The sequence below is a fragment of the Pimephales promelas genome, chromosome 17, assembly GCF_988280905.1.
Source record: "Pimephales promelas chromosome 17, fPimPro1.hap1.1, whole genome shotgun sequence".
NCBI lineage: Eukaryota > Metazoa > Chordata > Actinopteri > Cypriniformes > Leuciscidae > Pimephales > Pimephales promelas.
In genome coordinates, this window is record NC_142785.1 from 13,815,388 (window position 1) to 13,836,871 (window position 21,484).

Sequence of the window (21,484 nt, forward strand, 5' to 3'; positions counted from 1 at the left end):
CATAGTGTCCTGGTGGGCGCATGCCTTGCATGTGTGGGGACATAACGGCGCTTTTTAAACAAAATAATCAGGAAAGTGTAAATTAAATATGCAACACTAAACACATTCATCTAAAGACGTGTTTGCTACTGTTGAAAGGTATGACACCTTTTGTGAACTTTTTCTTCCTCCCAGTAAATGGATGTTATAGTGTATGTCGTTCCTGTTGTCTTCGAGTCATGGAGATAAAATTAGTACACATAGTTGTTTTAACCCGGCCAAATGGATTTTGTCCAATGTGACAAAATGTTTATGTTTGCCTTGCAGCTTCAGCCTGGGTCATGTGTGAATTCAGGCCTAGAGCCCCGGTGTCCCTTCTTTAAATAGCTCTTTATTGATTGAGACTCTCGCTTACGGCCATACCACCCTGAACACGCCCGATCTCGTCCGATCTCGGAAGCTAAGCAGGGTCGGGCCTGGTTAGTACTTGGATGGGAGACCGCCTGGGAATACCAGGTGCTGTAAGCTTTTGCTTTATCTTCACAAATACACTTCATGGCTCGGCTCCCATGGTTGTCCCTGCTTTATCGTTTTAAATTCAATTGCTTCATTTATTTGTCTTTCATTTCACTTTCTCTCTGGCTTCTGTCTCCTTTCAGTGTGCAAAGGACAGCTCAGTCTCGTCATTACCTCTTCCTCCTCCAGGGGGCGATCGACAGGCTTTTCTCTCTCTTCCTCCTCCAGGGGGCGATCGACAGGCTTTTCTCTCTCTTCCTCCTCCAGGGGGCGATCGACAGGCTTTTCTCTCTCTATCTCAGTCTACCATAGAGATTTTTTTTTTCCATTTATACCACACAAGTCCTGTCCAAGCAATACCAACTTGGTCAAGTTTACAGATATGTCACCACCATAGTAAGGAACACATTGGACATAGCTATTGATATCAAAGTAGCTGAAGCTTTTCTTGGATTTCAGATCAGATCTGTAAGTGAACTGGACAGCATTTTAAAAAACGTCATGATATTTCTAAATGTCGTGTTCAGGAATACAACGGAGTGGCCAATATGAGTGGCGTCTATGCGTGAGGGCAGGCCAGGATCAGGGAAAAAGAGACACTTGCAACATATGTACACTGTGCAGCAAATAACCAGAACCTAGTGCTGAATGATGCAGAAAAAACATTCCAGAAGTGTCACAGTTCTATGACACCATTAAATATTTGTATGTGTTTTTGGCCACTATTAAAAGGTGGGCCATGCTCACTGGCTTCGACTCCACAGAGCCCCCACTCAGGTGTCATATCCGAGTTTTCTGTGATGGTTAGGTTTCGTCTTGGGGAATAGAATACACAGTTTGTTCAGTATAAAAACCATTATGATAATGAGTAGACCAACGTGTGTGTGTGTGTGTGCTCAGTATGATTAGAAATACAGCTTCATCTACTCATTGTTAAAAAATAAAAAAATAGCATTTTTCCGTCCATCATGTTATTCTTATTTGTGCTTTATTTTGTACAGTAAAGGGAGAGTTCACTTTTACGTATCACTCCCTATATACCATTTTTAATTTTATTTCACTTCACTATTAATGGTTAGAACATGTTCGTTACAGGGTGCTAGAGGGTTCATGGGAGTTTACCCAACCAGTCCACATGTGTTTTGTGGATTTGGAGAAGCCATTCGACTGTGTCCCCCGAGGCGGCCTGTGGAGGGTGCTCCGGGAATATGGGGTCCGGGATCCTTTGCTAAGGGCTGTTCGGTCCCTGTATGACCGAAGCAGGAGCTTGGTTCGCATTGCCGGTAGTAAGTCAGACTTCTTCCCATGAGTGCATGTTGGACTCCGGCAGGGCTGCCATTTGTTCGCTGGTTCTGTTCATAATTTTTAAGGACAGAATTTCTAGGCGCAGCCAGGGGCTGGAGGGTGTCAGGTTTGGGGACCACGCGATTCCGTCTCTGCGGATGATGTTGTCATGTTGGCCCCTTCACACCAGGAAAATTCAGCATGCACTGGGACGGGTTTGCAGCCGAGTGTGAAGCGGCTGGGATGAGACTCAGCACCTCCAAAACCAAGGCCATGGTCCTCAGTCGGAAAAGGGTGGCTTGCTCACTTCAGGTTGGTGGAGGGATCCTTCCTCAAGTGGAGGAGTTTAAGTATCTTGGGGTTTTGTTAACGAGTGAGGGAAGGATGGAACGGGAGATTGACAGACGGATCGGTGCAGCTTCTGCAGTAATGCAGTCGGTGTACTAGTCTGTTGTGGTGAAGAAGGAGCTGAGCCGTAAGGCAAAGCTCTCAATTTAGCGGTCGATCTACGTTACTACTCTCCCCTATGGTCATGAGCTTTGGGTCATGACCGAAAGGACAAGATCCCGGATACAGGCAGCCGAAATGAGCTTTCTCCGCAGGGTGGCTGGGCGATCCCTTAGAGATAGGGTGAGAAGCTCGGTCACTCAGGAGGAGCTCAGAGTAGAGCCGCTGCTCCTCCACATCGAGAGGGGTCAGCTGAGGTGGCTCGGGCATCTGTTCCGGATGCCTCCTGGACGCCTCCCCGGGGAGGTGTACCGGGCACGTTCCACTGGGCGGAGACCCCGGGGAAGACCTAGAACATGCTGGAGAGACTATGTCTCCCGGCTGGCCTGGGAACCCCTCGGTGTCCCCCTGGAAGAGCTGGAGGAAGTGTCTAGGGAGAAGGAAATCTGGGCATCTCTGCTTAGACTGCTGCCCCCGCGACCCGGCCCTGGATAAGCACAAGAAGATGGATGGATGGATGGATGGATGGATGGATGGATGGACGTGTTCATGTATGAAAACAGAAATAAACTATTAAAATGAATTTCAAAGTGGTGTTTTGGGCCCCCACCCTCATAGCGTCCTGGTGGACGCATGCCTTGCATGTGTGGGGACATAACGGCACTTTTTAAACAAAATAATGAGGAATAATTAAATGTGCAACTCTAAACACATTAATCTAAAAAAAAAATGTTGCTACTGTAGAAAGATATGACACCTTTTGTGAAATTTTTCTTCCTCCCAGTAAATGGATGTTATAGTGTATGTCGTTCCTGTTGTCTTCGAGTCAGTCATCATGAGATAAAATTATTACACATATAGTTGTTTTAACCTGGCCAAATGGATTTTGTCCAATGTGATAAAGACATGGACTAAACAAGAAGCCTTAAATGAAAATACCTTAAACAATTCAAGTTAACTGAAAACCATTAATTAAAGTTAAACTAAAACCTTTCATTTCAAGTTAAATGAACAACACCATTGGCTGTAGTAGGTTTTACATGGGTGATTTTATTGAGTTTTATCTGTTCCTGTTATTATAAGATTACTTGTTTTAATCACGTGGAACCACAGAATGAATGAGTGTGACTGTGTATATGTGAACCCTGCTGGCTATTTGGAGACCACATTCACCCCACAACAATGCATGGGTGAAGGGTGTCAGAGATTAAGGCCATTTGTCTGAAAAACAATTAAATATTTGAGTCCTCTCAGTTTCTTATTCAAGGCTGCATGAAAACACTTGGTGGTTTCTGTTTGCCTTGCAGCTTCAGCCTGGGTCATGTGTGAATTCAGGCCGAGAGCCCCGGTATCCCTTCTTTAAATAGCTCTTTATTGGTTGAGACTCTCGCTTACGGCCATACCACCCTGAACACGCCCGATCTCGTCCGATCTCGGAAGCTAAGCAGGGTCGGGCCTGGTTAGTACTTGGATGGGAGACCGCCTGGGAATACCAGGTGCTGTAAGCTTTTGCTTTATCTTCACTAATACACTTCATGGCTCGGCTCCCATGGTTGTTCCTGCTTTATCGTTTTAAATTCAATTGCTTCATTTATTTGTCTTTCTTTTCGCTTTCTCTCTGGCGTCTGTCTGCTTTCAGTGTGCAAACTAGGACAGCTCAGCCTCGTCATTACTTCTTCCTCCTCCAGGGGGCGATCAACAGGCTTTTCTCTCTCTATCTCAGTCTGCCATAGAGATGTATGTACTGTATGTTTAGTATGTTTAGAAATACAGCTTCATCTACTCACTGTAAAAGAATAAAAAAGAACATCTTTCCATCCATCATGTTATTTTTATTTGCGCTTTATTTTGTACAGTAAAGAGAGAGTACACTTTTACGTATCACTCTCTATATATACCATTTTTAACTTTATTTCACTTCACTATTAATGGTTAAAATGTGTTCATGTATGTAAGATACAGAAATAAACTATTAAAATGAATTCCAAAGTGGTGTTTTGGGCCCCCACCCCCATAGTGGCCTGGTGGGCGCATGCCTTGCATGTGTGGGGACATAACGGCGCTTTTTAAACAAAATAATCAGGAAAGTGTAAATTAAATATGCAACACTAAACACATTCATCTAAAGACGTGTTTGCTACTGTTGAAAGGTATGACACCTTTTGTGAACTTTTTCTTCCTCCCAGTAAATGGATGTTATAGTGTATGTCGTTCCTGTTGTCTTTGAGTCATGGAGATAAAATTAGTACACATAGTTGTTTTAACCCGGCCAAATGGATTTTGTCCAATGTGACAAAATGTTTATGTTTGCCTTGCAGCTTCAGCCTGGGTCATGTGTGAATTCAGGCCTAGAGCCCCGGTGTCCCTTCTTTAAATAGCTCTTTATTGATTGAGACTCTCGCTTACGGCCATACCACCCTGAACACGCCCGATCTCGTCCGATCTCGGAAGCTAAGCAGGGTTGGGCCTGGTTAGTACTTGGATGGGAGACCGCCTGGGAATACCAGGTGCTGTAAGCTTTTGCTTTATCTTCACAAATACACTTCATGGCTCGGCTCCCATGGTTGTCCCTGCTTTATCGTTTTAAATTCAATTGCTTCATTTATTTGTCTTTCATTTCACTTTCTCTCTGGCTTCTGTCTGCTTTCAGTGTGCAAAGGACAGCTCAGTCTCGTCATTACTTCTTCCTCCTCCAGGGGGCGATCGACAGGCTTTTCTCTCTCTTCCTCCTCCAGGGGGCGATCGACAGGCTTTTCTCTCTCTTCCTCCTCCAGGGGGCGATCGACAGGCTTTTCTCTCTCTTCCTCCTCCAGGGGGCGATCGACAGGCTTTTCTCTCTCTATCTCAGTCTACCATAGAGATTTTTTTTTTTCCATTTATACCACACAAGTCCTGTCCAAGCAATACCAACTTGGTCAAGTTTACAGATATGTCACCACCATAGTAAGGAACACATTGGACATAGCTATTGATATCAAAGTAGCTGAAGCTTTTCTTGGATTTCAGATCAGATCTGTAAGTGAACTGGACAGCATTTTAAAAAACGTCATGATATTTCTAAATGTCGTGTTCAGGAATACAACGGAGTGGCCAATATGAGTGGCGTCTATGCGTGAGGGCAGGCCAGGATCAGGGAAAAAGAGACACTTGCAACATATGTACACTGTGCAGCAAATAACCAGAACCTAGTGCTGAATGATGCAGAAAAAACATTCCAGAAGTGTCACAGTTCTATGACACCATTAAATATTTCTATGTGTTTTTGGCCACTATTAAAAGGTGGGCCATGCTCACTGGCTTCGACTCCACAGAGCCCCCACTCAGGTGTCATATCCGAGTTTTCTGTGATGGTTAGGTTTCGTCTTGGGGAATAGAATACACAGTTTGTTCAGTATAAAAACCATTATGATAATGAGTAGACCAACGTGTGTGTGTGTGTGTGCTCAGTATGATTAGAAATACAGCTTCATCTACTCATTGTTAAAAAATAAAAAAAATAGCATTTTTCCGTCCATCATGTTATTCTTATTTGTGCTTTATTTTGTACAGTAAAGGGAGAGTTCACTTTTACGTATCACTCCCTATATACCATTTTTAATTTTATTTCACTTCACTATTAATGGTTAGAACATGTTCGTTACAGGGTGCTAGAGGGTTCATGGGAGTTTACCCAACCAGTCCACATGTGTTTTGTGGATTTGGAGAAGCCATTCGACTGTGTCCCCCGAGGCGGCCTGTGGAGGGTGCTCCGGGAATATGGGGTCCGGGATCCTTTGCTAAGGGCTCTTCGGTCCCTGTATGACCGAAGCAGGAGCTTGGTTCGCATTGCCGGTAGTAAGTCAGACTTCTTCCCATGAGTGCATGTTGGACTCCGGCAGGGCTGCCATTTGTTCGCTGGTTCTGTTCATCATTTTTAAGGACAGAATTTCTAGGCGCAGCCAGGGGCTGGAGGGTGTCAGGTTTGGGGACCACGCGATTCCGTCTCTGCGGATGATGTTGTCATGTTGGCCCCTTCACACCAGGAAAATTCAGCATGCACTGGGACGGGTTTGCAGCCGAGTGTGAAGCGGCTGGGATGAGACTCAGCACCTCCAAAACCAAGGCCATGGTCCTCAGTCGGAAAAGGGTGGCTTGCTCACTTCAGGTTGGTGGAGGGATCCTTCCTCAAGTGGAGGAGTTTAAGTATCTTGGGGTTTTGTTAACGAGTGAGGGAAGGATGGAACGGGAGATTGACAGACGGATCGGTGCAGCTTCTGCAGTAATGCAGTCGGTGTACTAGTCTGTTGTGGTGAAGAAGGAGCTGAGCCGTAAGGCAAAGCTCTCAATTTAGCGGTCGATCTACGTTACTACTCTCCCCTATGGTCATGAGCTTTGGGTCATGACCGAAAGGACAAGATCCCGGATACAGGCAGCCGAAATGAGCTTTCTCCGCAGGGTGGCTGGGCGATCCCTTAGAGATAGGGTGAGAAGCTCGGTCACTCAGGAGGAGCTCAGAGTAGAGCCGCTGCTCCTCCACATCGAGAGGGGTCAGCTGAGGTGGCTCGGGCATCTGTTCCGGATGCCTCCTGGACGCCTCCCCGGGGAGGTGTACCGGGCACGTTCCACTGGGCGGAGACCCCGGGGAAGACCTAGAACATGCTGGAGAGACTATGTCTCCCGGCTGGCCTGGGAACCCCTCGGTGTCCCCCTGGAAGAGCTGGAGGAAGTGTCTAGGGAGAAGGAAATCTGGGCATCTCTGCTTAGACTGCTGCCCCCGCGACCCGGCCCTGGATAAGCACAAGAAGATGGATGGATGGATGGATGGACGTGTTCATGTATGAAAACAGAAATAAACTATTAAAATGAATTTCAAAGTGGTGTTTTGGGCCCCCACCCTCATAGCGTCCTGGTGGACGCATGCCTTGCATGTGTGGGGACATAACGGCACTTTTTAAACAAAATAATGAGGAATAATTAAATGTGCAACTCTAAACACATTAATCTAAAAAAAAAAATGTTGCTACTGTAGAAAGATATGACACCTTTTGTGAAATTTTTCTTCCTCCCAGTAAATGGATGTTATAGTGTATGTCGTTCCTGTTGTCTTCGAGTCAGTCATCATGAGATAAAATTATTACACATATAGTTGTTTTAACCTGGCCAAATGGATTTTGTCCAATGTGATAAAGACATGGACTAAACAAGAAGCCTTAAATGAAAATACCTTAAACAATTCAAGTTAACTGAAAACCATTAATTAAAGTTAAACTAAACCCTTTCATTTCAAGTTAAATGAACAACACCATTGGCTGTAGTAGGTTTTACATGGTTGATTTTATTGAGTTTTATCTGTTCCTGTTATTATAAGATTACTTGTTTTAATCACGTGGAACCACAGAATGAATGAGTGTGACTGTGTATATGTGAACCCTGCTGGCTATTTGGAGACCACATTCACCCCACAACAATGCATGGGTGAAGGGTGTCAGAGATTAAGGCCATTTGTCTGAAAAACAATTAAATATTTGAGTCCTCTCAGTTTCTTATTCAAGGCTGCATGAAAACACTTGGTGGTTTCTGTTTGCCTTGCAGCTTCAGCCTGGGTCATGTGTGAATTCAGGCCGAGAGCCCCGGTGTCCCTTCTTTAAATAGCTCTTTATTGGTTGAGACTCTCGCTTACGGCCATACCACCCTGAACACGCCCGATCTCGTCCGATCTCGGAAGCTAAGCAGGGTCGGGCCTGGTTAGTACTTGGATGGGAGACCGCCTGGGAATACCAGGTGCTGTAAGCTTTTGCTTTATCTTCACTAATACACTTCATGGCTCGGCTCCCATGGTTGTTCCTGCTTTATCGTTTTAAATTCAATTGCTTCATTTATTTGTCTTTCTTTTCGCTTTCTCTCTGGCTTCTGTCTGCTTTCAGTGTGCAAACTAGGACAGCTCAGCCTCGTCATTACTTGTTCCTCCTCCAGGGGGCGATCAACAGGCTTTTCTCTCTCTATCTCAGTCTGCCATAGAGATGTATGTACTGTATGTTTAGTATGTTTAGAAATACAGCTTCATCTACTCACTGTAAAAGAATAAAAAAGAACATCTTTCCATCCATCATGTTATTTTTATTTGCGCTTTATTTTGTACAGTAAAGAGAGAGTACACTTTTACGTATCACTCTCTATATATACCATTTTTAACTTTATTTCACTTCACTATTAATGGTTAAAATGTGTTCATGTATGTAAGATACAGAAATAAACTATTAAAATGAATTCCAAAGTGGTGTTTTGGGCCCCCACCCCCATAGTGTCCTGGTGGGCGCATGCCTTGCATGTGTGGGGACATAACGGCGCTTTTTAAACAAAATAATCAGGAAAGTGTAAATTAAATATGCAACACTAAACACATTCATCTAAAGACGTGTTTGCTACTGTTGAAAGGTATGACACCTTTTGTGAACTTTTTCTTCCTCCCAGTAAATGGATGTTATAGTGTATGTCGTTCCTGTTGTCTTCGAGTCATGGAGATAAAATTAGTACACATAGTTGTTTTAACCCGGCCAAATGGATTTTGTCCAATGTGACAAAATGTTTATGTTTGCCTTGCAGCTTCAGCCTGGGTCATGTGTGAATTCAGGCCTAGAGCCCCGGTGTCCCTTCTTTAAATAGCTCTTTATTGATTGAGACTCTCGCTTACGGCCATACCACCCTGAACACGCCCGATCTCGTCCGATCTCGGAAGCTAAGCAGGGTCGGGCCTGGTTAGTACTTGGATGGGAGACCGCCTGGGAATACCAGGTGCTGTAAGCTTTTGCTTTATCTTCACAAATACACTTCATGGCTCGGCTCCCATGGTTGTCCCTGCTTTATCGTTTTAAATTCAATTGCTTCATTTATTTGTCTTTCATTTCACTTTCTCTCTGGCTTCTGTCTGCTTTCAGTGTGCAAAGGACAGCTCAGTCTCGTCATTACTTCTTCCTCCTCCAGGGGGCGATCGACAGGCTTTTCTCTCTCTTCCTCCTCCAGGGGGCGATCGACAGGCTTTTCTCTCTCTTCCTCCTCCAGGGGGCGATCGACAGGCTTTTCTCTCTCTTCCTCCTCCAGGGGGCGATCGACAGGCTTTTCTCTCTCTATCTCAGTCTACCATAGAGATTTTTTTTTTTCCATTTATACCACACAAGTCCTGTCCAAGCAATACCAACTTGGTCAAGTTTACAGATATGTCACCACCATAGTAAGGAACACATTGGACATAGCTATTGATATCAAAGTAGCTGAAGCTTTTCTTGGATTTCAGATCAGATCTGTAAGTGAACTGGACAGCATTTTAAAAAACGTCATGATATTTCTAAATGTCGTGTTCAGGAATACAACGGAGTGGCCAATATGAGTGGCGTCTATGCGTGAGGGCAGGCCAGGATCAGGGAAAAAGAGACACTTGCAACATATGTACACTGTGCAGCAAATAACCAGAACCTAGTGCTGAATGATGCAGAAAAAACATTCCAGAAGTGTCACAGTTCTATGACACCATTAAATATTTGTATGTGTTTTTGGCCACTATTAAAAGGTGGGCCATGCTCACTGGCTTCGACTCCACAGAGCCCCCACTCAGGTGTCATATCCGAGTTTTCTGTGATGGTTAGGTTTCGTCTTGGGGAATAGAATACACAGTTTGTTCAGTATAAACACCATTATGATAATGAGTAGACCAACGTGTGTGTGTGTGTGTGTGTGCTCAGTATGATTAGAAATACAGCTTCATCTACTCATTGTTAAAAAATAAAAAAAATAGCATTTTTCCGTCCATCATGTTATTCTTATTTGTGCTTTATTTTGTACAGTAAAGGGAGAGTTCACTTTTACGTATCACTCCCTATATACCATTTTTAATTTTATTTCACTTCACTATTAATGGTTAGAACATGTTCGTTACAGGGTGCTAGAGGGTTCATGGGAGTTTACCCAACCAGTCCACATGTGTTTTGTGGATTTGGAGAAGCCATTCGACTGTATCCCCTGAGGCGGCCTGTGGAGGGTGCTCCGGGAATATGGGGTCCGGGATCCTTTGCTAAGGGCTCTTCGGTCCCTGTATGACCGAAGCAGGAGCTTGGTTCGCATTGCCGGTAGTAAGTCAGACTTCTTCCCATGAGTGCATGTTGGACTCCGGCAGGGCTGCCATTTGTTCGCTGGTTCTGTTCACAATTTTTAAGGACAGAATTTCTAGGCGCAGCCAGGGGCTGGAGGGTGTCAGGTTTGGGGACCACGCGATTCCGTCTCTGCGGATGATGTTGTCATGTTGGCCCCTTCACACCAGGAAAATTCAGCATGCACTGGGACGGGTTTGCAGCCGAGTGTGAAGCGGCTGGGATGAGACTCAGCACCTCCAAAACCAAGGCCATGGTCCTTTGGGTCATGACCGAAAGGACAAGATCCCGGATACAGGCAGCCGAAATGAGCTTTCTCCGCAGGGTGGCTGGGCGATCCCTTAGAGATAGGGTGAGAAGCTCGGTCACTCAGGAGGAGCTCAGAGTAGAGCCGCTGCTCCTCCACATCGAGAGGGGTCAGCTGAGGTGGCTCGGGCATCTGTTCCGGATGCCTCCTGGACGCCTCCCCGGGGAGGTGTACCGGGCACGTTCCACTGGGCGGAGACCCCGGGGAAGACCTAGAACATGCTGGAGAGACTATGTCTCCCGGCTGGCCTGGGAACCCCTCGGTGTCCCCCTGGAAGAGCTGGAGGAAGTGTCTAGGGAGAAGGAAATCTGGGCATCTCTGCTTAGACTGCTGCCCCCGCGACCCGGCCCTGGATAAGCACAAGAAGATGGATGGATGGATGGATGGACGTGTTCATGTATGAAAACAGAAATAAACTATTAAAATGAATTTCAAAGTGGTGTTTTGGGCCCCCACCCTCATAGCGTCCTGGTGGACGCATGCCTTGCATGTGTGGGGACATAACGGCACTTTTTAAACAAAATAATGAGGAATAATTAAATGTGCAACTCTAAACACATTAATCTAAAAAAAAAAATGTTGCTACTGTAGAAAGATATGACACCTTTTGTGAAATTTTTCTTCCTCCCAGTAAATGGATGTTATAGTGTATGTCGTTCCTGTTGTCTTCGAGTCAGTCATCATGAGATAAAATTATTACACATATAGTTGTTTTAACCTGGCCAAATGGATTTTGTCCAATGTGATAAAGACATGGACTAAACAAGAAGCCTTAAATGAAAATACCTTAAACAATTCAAGTTAACTGAAAACCATTAATTAAAGTTAAACTAAACCCTTTCATTTCAAGTTAAATGAACAACACCATTGGCTGTAGTAGGTTTTACATGGTTGATTTTATTGAGTTTTATCTGTTCCTGTTATTATAAGATTACTTGTTTTAATCACGTGGAACCACAGAATGAATGAGTGTGACTGTGTATATGTGAACCCTGCTGGCTATTTGGAGACCACATTCACCCCACAACAATGCATGGGTGAAGGGTGTCAGAGATTAAGGCCATTTGTCTGAAAAACAATTAAATATTTGAGTCCTCTCAGTTTCTTATTCAAGGCTGCATGAAAACACTTGGTGGTTTCTGTTTGCCTTGCAGCTTCAGCCTGGGTCATGTGTGAATTCAGGCCGAGAGCCCCGGTGTCCCTTCTTTAAATAGCTCTTTATTGGTTGAGACTCTCGCTTACGGCCATACCACCCTGAACACGCCCGATCTCGTCCGATCTCGGAAGCTAAGCAGGGTCGGGCCTGGTTAGTACTTGGATGGGAGACCGCCTGGGAATACCAGGTGCTGTAAGCTTTTGCTTTATCTTCACTAATACACTTCATGGCTCGGCTCCCATGGTTGTTCCTGCTTTATCGTTTTAAATTCAATTGCTTCATTTATTTGTCTTTCTTTTCGCTTTCTCTCTGGCTTCTGTCTGCTTTCAGTGTGCAAACTAGGACAGCTCAGCCTCGTCATTACTTGTTCCTCCTCCAGGGGGCGATCAACAGGCTTTTCTCTCTCTATCTCAGTCTGCCATAGAGATGTATGTACTGTATGTTTAGTATGTTTAGAAATACAGCTTCATCTACTCACTGTAAAAGAATAAAAAAGAACATCTTTCCATCCATCATGTTATTTTTATTTGCGCTTTATTTTGTACAGTAAAGAGAGAGTACACTTTTACGTATCACTCTCTATATATACCATTTTTAACTTTATTTCACTTCACTATTAATGGTTAAAATGTGTTCATGTATGTAAGATACAGAAATAAACTATTAAAATGAATTCCAAAGTGGTGTTTTGGGCCCCCACCCCCATAGTGTCCTGGTGGGCGCATGCCTTGCATGTGTGGGGACATAACGGCGCTTTTTAAACAAAATAATCAGGAAAGTGTAAATTAAATATGCAACACTAAACACATTCATCTAAAGACGTGTTTGCTACTGTTGAAAGGTATGACACCTTTTGTGAACTTTTTCTTCCTCCCAGTAAATGGATGTTATAGTGTATGTCGTTCCTGTTGTCTTCGAGTCATGGAGATAAAATTAGTACACATAGTTGTTTTAACCCGGCCAAATGGATTTTGTCCAATGTGACAAAATGTTTATGTTTGCCTTGCAGCTTCAGCCTGGGTCATGTGTGAATTCAGGCCTAGAGCCCCGGTGTCCCTTCTTTAAATAGCTCTTTATTGATTGAGACTCTCGCTTACGGCCATACCACCCTGAACACGCCCGATCTCGTCCGATCTCGGAAGCTAAGCAGGGTCGGGCCTGGTTAGTACTTGGATGGGAGACCGCCTGGGAATACCAGGTGCTGTAAGCTTTTGCTTTATCTTCACAAATACACTTCATGGCTCGGCTCCCATGGTTGTCCCTGCTTTATCGTTTTAAATTCAATTGCTTCATTTATTTGTCTTTCATTTCACTTTCTCTCTGGCTTCTGTCTGCTTTCAGTGTGCAAAGGACAGCTCAGTCTCGTCATTACTTCTTCCTCCTCCAGGGGGCGATCGACAGGCTTTTCTCTCTCTTCCTCCTCCAGGGGGCGATCGACAGGCTTTTCTCTCTCTTCCTCCTCCAGGGGGCGATCGACAGGCTTTTCTCTCTCTTCCTCCTCCAGGGGGCGATCGACAGGCTTTTCTCTCTCTATCTCAGTCTACCATAGAGATTTTTTTTTTTCCATTTATACCACACAAGTCCTGTCCAAGCAATACCAACTTGGTCAAGTTTACAGATATGTCACCACCATAGTAAGGAACACATTGGACATAGCTATTGATATCAAAGTAGCTGAAGCTTTTCTTGGATTTCAGATCAGATCTGTAAGTGAACTGGACAGCATTTTAAAAAACGTCATGATATTTCTAAATGTCGTGTTCAGGAATACAACGGAGTGGCCAATATGAGTGGCGTCTATGCGTGAGGGCAGGCCAGGATCAGGGAAAAAGAGACACTTGCAACATATGTACACTGTGCAGCAAATAACCAGAACCTAGTGCTGAATGATGCAGAAAAAACATTCCAGAAGTGTCACAGTTCTATGACACCATTAAATATTTGTATGTGTTTTTGGCCACTATTAAAAGGTGGGCCATGCTCACTGGCTTCGACTCCACAGAGCCCCCACTCAGGTGTCATATCCGAGTTTTCTGTGATGGTTAGGTTTCGTCTTGGGGAATAGAATACACAGTTTGTTCAGTATAAACACCATTATGATAATGAGTAGACCAACGTGTGTGTGTGTGTGTGTGCTCAGTATGATTAGAAATACAGCTTCATCTACTCATTGTTAAAAAATAAAAAAAATAGCATTTTTCCGTCCATCATGTTATTCTTATTTGTGCTTTATTTTGTACAGTAAAGGGAGAGTTCACTTTTACGTATCACTCCCTATATACCATTTTTAATTTTATTTCACTTCACTATTAATGGTTAGAACATGTTCGTTACAGGGTGCTAGAGGGTTCATGGGAGTTTACCCAACCAGTCCACATGTGTTTTGTGGATTTGGAGAAGCCATTCGACTGTATCCCCTGAGGCGGCCTGTGGAGGGTGCTCCGGGAATATGGGGTCCGGGATCCTTTGCTAAGGGCTCTTCGGTCCCTGTATGACCGAAGCAGGAGCTTGGTTCGCATTGCCGGTAGTAAGTCAGACTTCTTCCCATGAGTGCATGTTGGACTCCGGCAGGGCTGCCATTTGTTCGCTGGTTCTGTTCACAATTTTTAAGGACAGAATTTCTAGGCGCAGCCAGGGGCTGGAGGGTGTCAGGTTTGGGGACCACGCGATTCCGTCTCTGCGGATGATGTTGTCATGTTGGCCCCTTCACACCAGGAAAATTCAGCATGCACTGGGACGGGTTTGCAGCCGAGTGTGAAGCGGCTGGGATGAGACTCAGCACCTCCAAAACCAAGGCCATGGTCCTTTGGGTCATGACCGAAAGGACAAGATCCCGGATACAGGCAGCCGAAATGAGCTTTCTCCGCAGGGTGGCTGGGCGATCCCTTAGAGATAGGGTGAGAAGCTCGGTCACTCAGGAGGAGCTCAGAGTAGAGCCGCTGCTCCTCCACATCGAGAGGGGTCAGCTGAGGTGGCTCGGGCATCTGTTCCGGATGCCTCCTGGACGCCTCCCCGGGGAGGTGTACCGGGCACGTTCCACTGGGCGGAGACCCCGGGGAAGACCTAGAACATGCTGGAGAGACTATGTCTCCCGGCTGGCCTGGGAACCCCTCGGTGTCCCCCTGGAAGAGCTGGAGGAAGTGTCTAGGGAGAAGGAAATCTGGGCATCTCTGCTTAGACTGCTGCCCCCGCGACCCGGCCCTGGATAAGCACAAGAAGATGGATGGATGGATGGATGGACGTGTTCATGTATGAAAACAGAAATAAACTATTAAAATGAATTTCAAAGTGGTGTTTTGGGCCCCCACCCTCATAGCGTCCTGGTGGACGCATGCCTTGCATGTGTGGGGACATAACGGCACTTTTTAAACAAAATAATGAGGAATAATTAAATGTGCAACTCTAAACACATTAATCTAAAAAAAAAAATGTTGCTACTGTAGAAAGATATGACACCTTTTGTGAAATTTTTCTTCCTCCCAGTAAATGGATGTTATAGTGTATGTCGTTCCTGTTGTCTTCGAGTCAGTCATCATGAGATAAAATTATTACACATATAGTTGTTTTAACCTGGCCAAATGGATTTTGTCCAATGTGATAAAGACATGGACTAAACAAGAAGCCTTAAATGAAAATACCTTAAACAATTCAAGTTAACTGAAAACCATTAATTAAAGTTAAACTAAACCCTTTCATTTCAAGTTAAATGAACAACACCATTGGCTGTAGTAGGTTTTACATGGTTGATTTTATTGAGTTTTATCTGTTCCTGTTATTATAAGATTACTTGTTTTAATCACGTGGAACCACAGAATGAATGAGTGTGACTGTGTATATGTGAACCCTGCTGGCTATTTGGAGACCACATTCACCCCACAACAATGCATGGGTGAAGGGTGTCAGAGATTAAGGCCATTTGTCTGAAAAACAATTAAATATTTGAGTCCTCTCAGTTTCTTATTCAAGGCTGCATGAAAACACTTGGTGGTTTCTGTTTGCCTTGCAGCTTCAGCCTGGGTCATGTGTGAATTCAGGCCGAGAGCCCCGGTGTCCCTTCTTTAAATAGCTCTTTATTGGTTGAGACTCTCGCTTACGGCCATACCACCCTGAACACGCCCGATCTCGTCCGATCTCGGAAGCTAAGCAGGGTCGGGCCTGGTTAGTACTTGGATGGGAGACCGCCTGGGAATACCAGGTGCTGTAAGCTTTTGCTTTATCTTCACTAATACACTTCATGGCTCGGCTCCCATGGTTGTTCCTGCTTTATCGTTTTAAATTCAATTGCTTCATTTATTTGTCTTTCTTTTCGCTTTCTCTCTGGCTTCTGTCTGCTTTCAGTGTGCAAACTAGGACAGCTCAGCCTCGTCATTACTTGTTCCTCCTCCAGGGGGCGATCAACAGGCTTTTCTCTCTCTATCTCAGTCTGCCATAGAGATGTATGTACTGTATGTTTAGTATGTTTAGAAATACAGCTTCATCTACTCACTGTAAAAGAATAAAAAAGAACATCTTTCCATCCATCATGTTATTTTTATTTGCGCTTTATTTTGTACAGTAAAGAGAGAGTACACTTTTACGTATCACTCTCTATATATACCATTTTTAACTTTATTTCACTTCACTATTAATGGTTAAAATGTGTTCATGTATGTAAGATACAGAAATAAACTATTAAAATGAATTCCAAAGTGGTGTTTTGGGCCCCCACCCCCATAGTGTCCTGGTGGGCGCATGCCTTGCATGTGTGGGGACATAACGGCGCTTTTTAAACAAAATAATCAGGAAAGTGTAAATTAAATATGCAACACTAAACACATTCATCTAAAGACGTGTTTGCTACTGTTGAAAGGTATGACACCTTTTGTGAACTTTTTCTTCCTCCCAGTAAATGGATGTTATAGTGTATGTCGTTCCTGTTGTCTTCGAGTCATGGAGATAAAATTAGTACACATAGTTGTTTTAACCCGGCCAAATGGATTTTGTCCAATGTGACAAAATGTTTATGTTTGCCTTGCAGCTTCAGCCTGGGTCATGTGTGAATTCAGGCCTAGAGCCCCGGTGTCCCTTCTTTAAATAGCTCTTTATTGATTGAGACTCTCGCTTACGGCCATACCACCCTGAACACGCCCGATCTCGTCCGATCTCGGAAGCTAAGCAGGGTCGGGCCTGGTTAGTACTTGGATGGGAGACCGCCTGGGAATACCAGGTGCTGTAAGCTTTTGCTTTATCTTCACAAATACACTTCATGGCTCGGCTCCCATGGTTGTCCCTGCTTTATCGTTTTAAATTCAATTGCTTCATTTATTTGTCTTTCATTTCACTTTCTCTCTGGCTTCTGTCTGCTTTCAGTGTGCAAAGGACAGCTCAGTCTCGTCATTACTTCTTCCTCCTCCAGGGGGCGATCGACAGGCTTTTCTCTCTCTTCCTCCTCCAGGGGGCGATCGACAGGCTTTTCTCTCTCTTCCTCCTCCAGGGGGCGATCGACAGGCTTTTCTCTCTCTTCCTCCTCCAGGGGGCGATCGACAGGCTTTTCTCTCTCTATCTCAGTCTACCATAGAGATTTTTTTTTTTCCATTTATACCACACAAGTCCTGTCCAAGCAATACCAACTTGGTCAAGTTTACAGATATGTCACCACCATAGTAAGGAACACATTGGACATAGCTATTGATATCAAAGTAGCTGAAGCTTTTCTTGGATTTCAGATCAGATCTGTAAGTGAACTGGACAGCATTTTAAAAAACGTCATGATATTTCTAAATGTCGTGTTCAGGAATACAACGGAGTGGCCAATATGAGTGGCGTCTATGCGTGAGGGCAGGCCAGGATCAGGGAAAAAGAGACACTTGCAACATATGTACACTGTGCAGCAAATAACCAGAACCTAGTGCTGAATGATGCAGAAAAAACATTCCAGAAGTGTCACAGTTCTATGACACCATTAAATATTTCTATGTGTTTTTGGCCACTATTAAAAGGTGGGCCATGCTCACTGGCTTCGACTCCACAGAGCCCCCACTCAGGTGTCATATCCGAGTTTTCTGTGATGGTTAGGTTTCGTCTTGGGGAATAGAATACACAGTTTGTTCAGTATAAACACCATTATGATAATGAGTAGACCAACGTGTGTGTGTGTGTGTGTGCTCAGTATGATTAGAAATACAGCTTCATCTACTCATTGTTAAAAAATAAAAAAAATAGCATTTTTCCGTCCATCATGTTATTCTTATTTGTGCTTTATTTTGTACAGTAAAGGGAGAGTTCACTTTTACGTATCACTCCCTATATACCATTTTTAATTTTATTTCACTTCACTATTAATGGTTAGAACATGTTCGTTACAGGGTGCTAGAGGGTTCATGGGAGTTTACCCAACCAGTCCACATGTGTTTTGTGGATTTGGAGAAGCCATTCGACTGTATCCCCTGAGGCGGCCTGTGGAGGGTGCTCCGGGAATATGGGGTCCGGGATCCTTTGCTAAGGGCTCTTCGGTCCCTGTATGACCGAAGCAGGAGCTTGGTTCGCATTGCCGGTAGTAAGTCAGACTTCTTCCCATGAGTGCATGTTGGACTCCGGCAGGGCTGCCATTTGTTCGCTGGTTCTGTTCACAATTTTTAAGGACAGAATTTCTAGGCGCAGCCAGGGGCTGGAGGGTGTCAGGTTTGGGGACCACGCGATTCCGTCTCTGCGGATGATGTTGTCATGTTGGCCCCTTCACACCAGGAAAATTCAGCATGCACTGGGACGGGTTTGCAGCCGAGTGTGAAGCGGCTGGGATGAGACTCAGCACCTCCAAAACCAAGGCCATGGTCCTTTGGGTCATGACCGAAAGGACAAGATCCCGGATACAGGCAGCCGAAATGAGCTTTCTCCGCAGGGTGGCTGGGCGATCCCTTAGAGATAGGGTGAGAAGCTCGGTCACTCAGGAGGAGCTCAGAGTAGAGCCGCTGCTCCTCCACATCGAGAGGGGTCAGCTGAGGTGGCTCGGGCATCTGTTCCGGATGCCTCCTGGACGCCTCCCCGGGGAGGTGTACCGGGCACGTTCCACTGGGCGGAGACCCCGGGGAAGACCTAGAACATGCTGGAGAGACTATGTCTCCCGGCTGGCCTGGGAACCCCTCGGTGTCCCCCTGGAAGAGCTGGAGGAAGTGTCTAGGGAGAAGGAAATCTGGGCATCTCTGCTTAGACTGCTGCCCCCGCGACCCGGCCCTGGATAAGCACAAGAAGATGGATGGATGGATGGATGGACGTGTTCATGTATGAAAACAGAAATAAACTATTAAAATGAATTTCAAAGTGGTGTTTTGGGCCCCCACCCTCATAGCGTCCTGGTGGACGCATGCCTTGCATGTGTGGGGACATAACGGCACTTTTTAAACAAAATAATGAGGAATAATTAAATGTGCAACTCTAAACACATTAATCTAAAAAAAAAAATGTTGCTACTGTAGAAAGATATGACACCTTTTGTGAAATTTTTCTTCCTCCCAGTAAATGGATGTTATAGTGTATGTCGTTCCTGTTGTCTTCGAGTCAGTCATCATGAGATAAAATTATTACACATATAGTTGTTTTAACCTGGCCAAATGGATTTTGTCCAATGTGATAAAGACATGGACTAAACAAGAAGCCTTAAATGAAAATACCTTAAACAATTCAAGTTAACTGAAAACCATTAATTAAAGTTAAACTAAACCCTTTCATTTCAAGTTAAATGAACAACACCATTGGCTGTAGTAGGTTTTACATGGTTGATTTTATTGAGTTTTATCTGTTCCTGTTATTATAAGATTACTTGTTTTAATCACGTGGAACCACAGAATGAATGAGTGTGACTGTGTATATGTGAACCCTGCTGGCTATTTGGAGACCACATTCACCCCACAACAATGCATGGGTGAAGGGTGTCAGAGATTAAGGCCATTTGTCTGAAAAACAATTAAATATTTGAGTCCTCTCAGTTTCTTATTCAAGGCTGCATGAAAACACTTGGTGGTTTCTGTTTGCCTTGCAGCTTCAGCCTGGGTCATGTGTGAATTCAGGCCGAGAGCCCCGGTGTCCCTTCTTTAAATAGCTCTTTATTGGTTGAGACTCTCGCTTACGGCCATACCACCCTGAACACGCCCGATCTCGTCCGATCTCGGAAGCTAAGCAGGGTCGGGCCTGGTTAGTACTTGGATGGGAGACCGCCTGGGAATACCAGGTGCTGTAAGCTTTTGCTTTATCTTCACTAATACACTTCATGGCTCGGCTCCCATGGTTGTTCCTGCTTTATCGTTTTAAATTCAATTGCTTCATTTATTTGTCTTTCTTTTCGCTTTCTCTCTGGCTTCTGTCTGCTTTCAGTGTGCAAACTAGGACAGCTCAGCCTCGTCATTACTTGTTCCTCCTCCAGGGGGCGATCAACAGGCTTTTCTCTCTCTATCTCAGTCTGCCATAGAGATGTATGTACTGTATGTTTAGTATGTTTAGAAATACAGCTTCATCTACTCACTGTAAAAGAATAAAAAAGAACATCTTTCCATCCATCATGTTATTTTTATTTGCGCTTTATTTTGTACAGTAAAGAGAGAGTACACTTTTACGTATCACTCTCTATATATACCATTTTTAACTTTATTTCACTTCACTATTAATGGTTAAAATGTGTTCATGTATGTAAGATACAGAAATAAACTATTAAAATGAATTCCAAAGTGGTGTTTTGGGCCCCCACCCCCATAGTGTCCTGGTGGGCGCATGCCTTGCATGTGTGGGGACATAACGGCGCTTTTTAAACAAAATAATCAGGAAAGTGTAAATTAAATATGCAACACTAAACACATTCATCTAAAGACGTGTTTGCTACTGTTGAAAGGTATGACACCTTTTGTGAACTTTTTCTTCCTCCCAGTAAATGGATGTTATAGTGTATGTCGTTCCTGTTGTCTTCGAGTCATGGAGATAAAATTAGTACACATAGTTGTTTTAACCCGGCCAAATGGATTTTGTCCAATGTGACAAAATGTTTATGTTTGCCTTGCAGCTTCAGCCTGGGTCATGTGTGAATTCAGGCCTAGAGCCCCGGTGTCCCTTCTTTAAATAGCTCTTTATTGATTGAGACTCTCGCTTACGGCCATACCACCCTGAACACGCCCGATCTCGTCCGATCTCGGAAGCTAAGCAGGGTCGGGCCTGGTTAGTACTTGGATGGGAGACCGCCTGGGAATACCAGGTGCTGTAAGCTTTTGCTTTATCTTCACAAATACACTTCATGGCTCGGCTCCCATGGTTGTCCCTGCTTTATCGTTTTAAATTCAATTGCTTCATTTATTTGTCTTTCATTTCACTTTCTCTCTGGCTTCTGTCTGCTTTCAGTGTGCAAAGGACAGCTCAGTCTCGTCATTACTTCTTCCTCCTCCAGGGGGCGATCGACAGGCTTTTCTCTCTCTTCCTCCTCCAGGGGGCGATCGACAGGCTTTTCTCTCTCTTCCTCCTCCAGGGGGCGATCGACAGGCTTTTCTCTCTCTTCCTCCTCCAGGGGGCGATCGACAGGCTTTTCTCTCTCTATCTCAGTCTACCATAGAGATTTTTTTTTTCCATTTATACCACACAAGTCCTGTCCAAGCAATACCAACTTGGTCAAGTTTACAGATATGTCACCACCATAGTAAGGAACACATTGGACATAGCTAT

At 44.5% G+C, this 21,484-nt stretch overlaps 11 non-coding genes across 11 annotated transcripts; all 11 read left to right on the forward strand.

The window, feature by feature from the left end:
- Window positions 1-388: 388 nt before the first annotated feature.
- Window positions 389-507, forward strand: LOC120492972 (5S ribosomal RNA). The gene has a single exon (XR_005625637.2). It is a non-coding gene; the product is annotated as a 5S ribosomal RNA (ribosomal RNA).
- Window positions 508-3,615: 3,108 nt separating this feature from the next.
- LOC148971484 (5S ribosomal RNA) lies at window positions 3,616-3,734 on the forward strand. The gene has a single exon (XR_016147198.1). It is a non-coding gene; the product is annotated as a 5S ribosomal RNA (ribosomal RNA).
- Window positions 3,735-4,626: 892 nt separating this feature from the next.
- LOC148971485 (5S ribosomal RNA) lies at window positions 4,627-4,745 on the forward strand. The gene has a single exon (XR_016147190.1). It is a non-coding gene; the product is annotated as a 5S ribosomal RNA (ribosomal RNA).
- A 3,134-nt stretch (window positions 4,746-7,879) lies between these two features.
- LOC120492968 (5S ribosomal RNA) lies at window positions 7,880-7,998 on the forward strand. Its single transcript, XR_005625633.1, has one exon. It is a non-coding gene; the product is annotated as a 5S ribosomal RNA (ribosomal RNA).
- Window positions 7,999-8,890: 892 nt separating this feature from the next.
- Window positions 8,891-9,009, forward strand: LOC120492969 (5S ribosomal RNA). The gene has a single exon (XR_005625634.1). It is a non-coding gene; the product is annotated as a 5S ribosomal RNA (ribosomal RNA).
- A 2,880-nt stretch (window positions 9,010-11,889) lies between these two features.
- On the forward strand, window positions 11,890-12,008 carry LOC148971486 (5S ribosomal RNA). Its single transcript, XR_016147191.1, has one exon. It is a non-coding gene; the product is annotated as a 5S ribosomal RNA (ribosomal RNA).
- An 892-nt stretch (window positions 12,009-12,900) lies between these two features.
- LOC120492971 (5S ribosomal RNA) lies at window positions 12,901-13,019 on the forward strand. The gene has a single exon (XR_005625636.1). It is a non-coding gene; the product is annotated as a 5S ribosomal RNA (ribosomal RNA).
- A 2,878-nt stretch (window positions 13,020-15,897) lies between these two features.
- LOC120492970 (5S ribosomal RNA) lies at window positions 15,898-16,016 on the forward strand. The gene has a single exon (XR_005625635.1). It is a non-coding gene; the product is annotated as a 5S ribosomal RNA (ribosomal RNA).
- An 892-nt stretch (window positions 16,017-16,908) lies between these two features.
- On the forward strand, window positions 16,909-17,027 carry LOC148971487 (5S ribosomal RNA). The gene has a single exon (XR_016147192.1). It is a non-coding gene; the product is annotated as a 5S ribosomal RNA (ribosomal RNA).
- A 2,878-nt stretch (window positions 17,028-19,905) lies between these two features.
- Window positions 19,906-20,024, forward strand: LOC148971488 (5S ribosomal RNA). The gene has a single exon (XR_016147193.1). It is a non-coding gene; the product is annotated as a 5S ribosomal RNA (ribosomal RNA).
- Window positions 20,025-20,916: 892 nt separating this feature from the next.
- Window positions 20,917-21,035, forward strand: LOC148971489 (5S ribosomal RNA). Its single transcript, XR_016147195.1, has one exon. It is a non-coding gene; the product is annotated as a 5S ribosomal RNA (ribosomal RNA).
- Window positions 21,036-21,484: the final 449 nt, after the last annotated feature.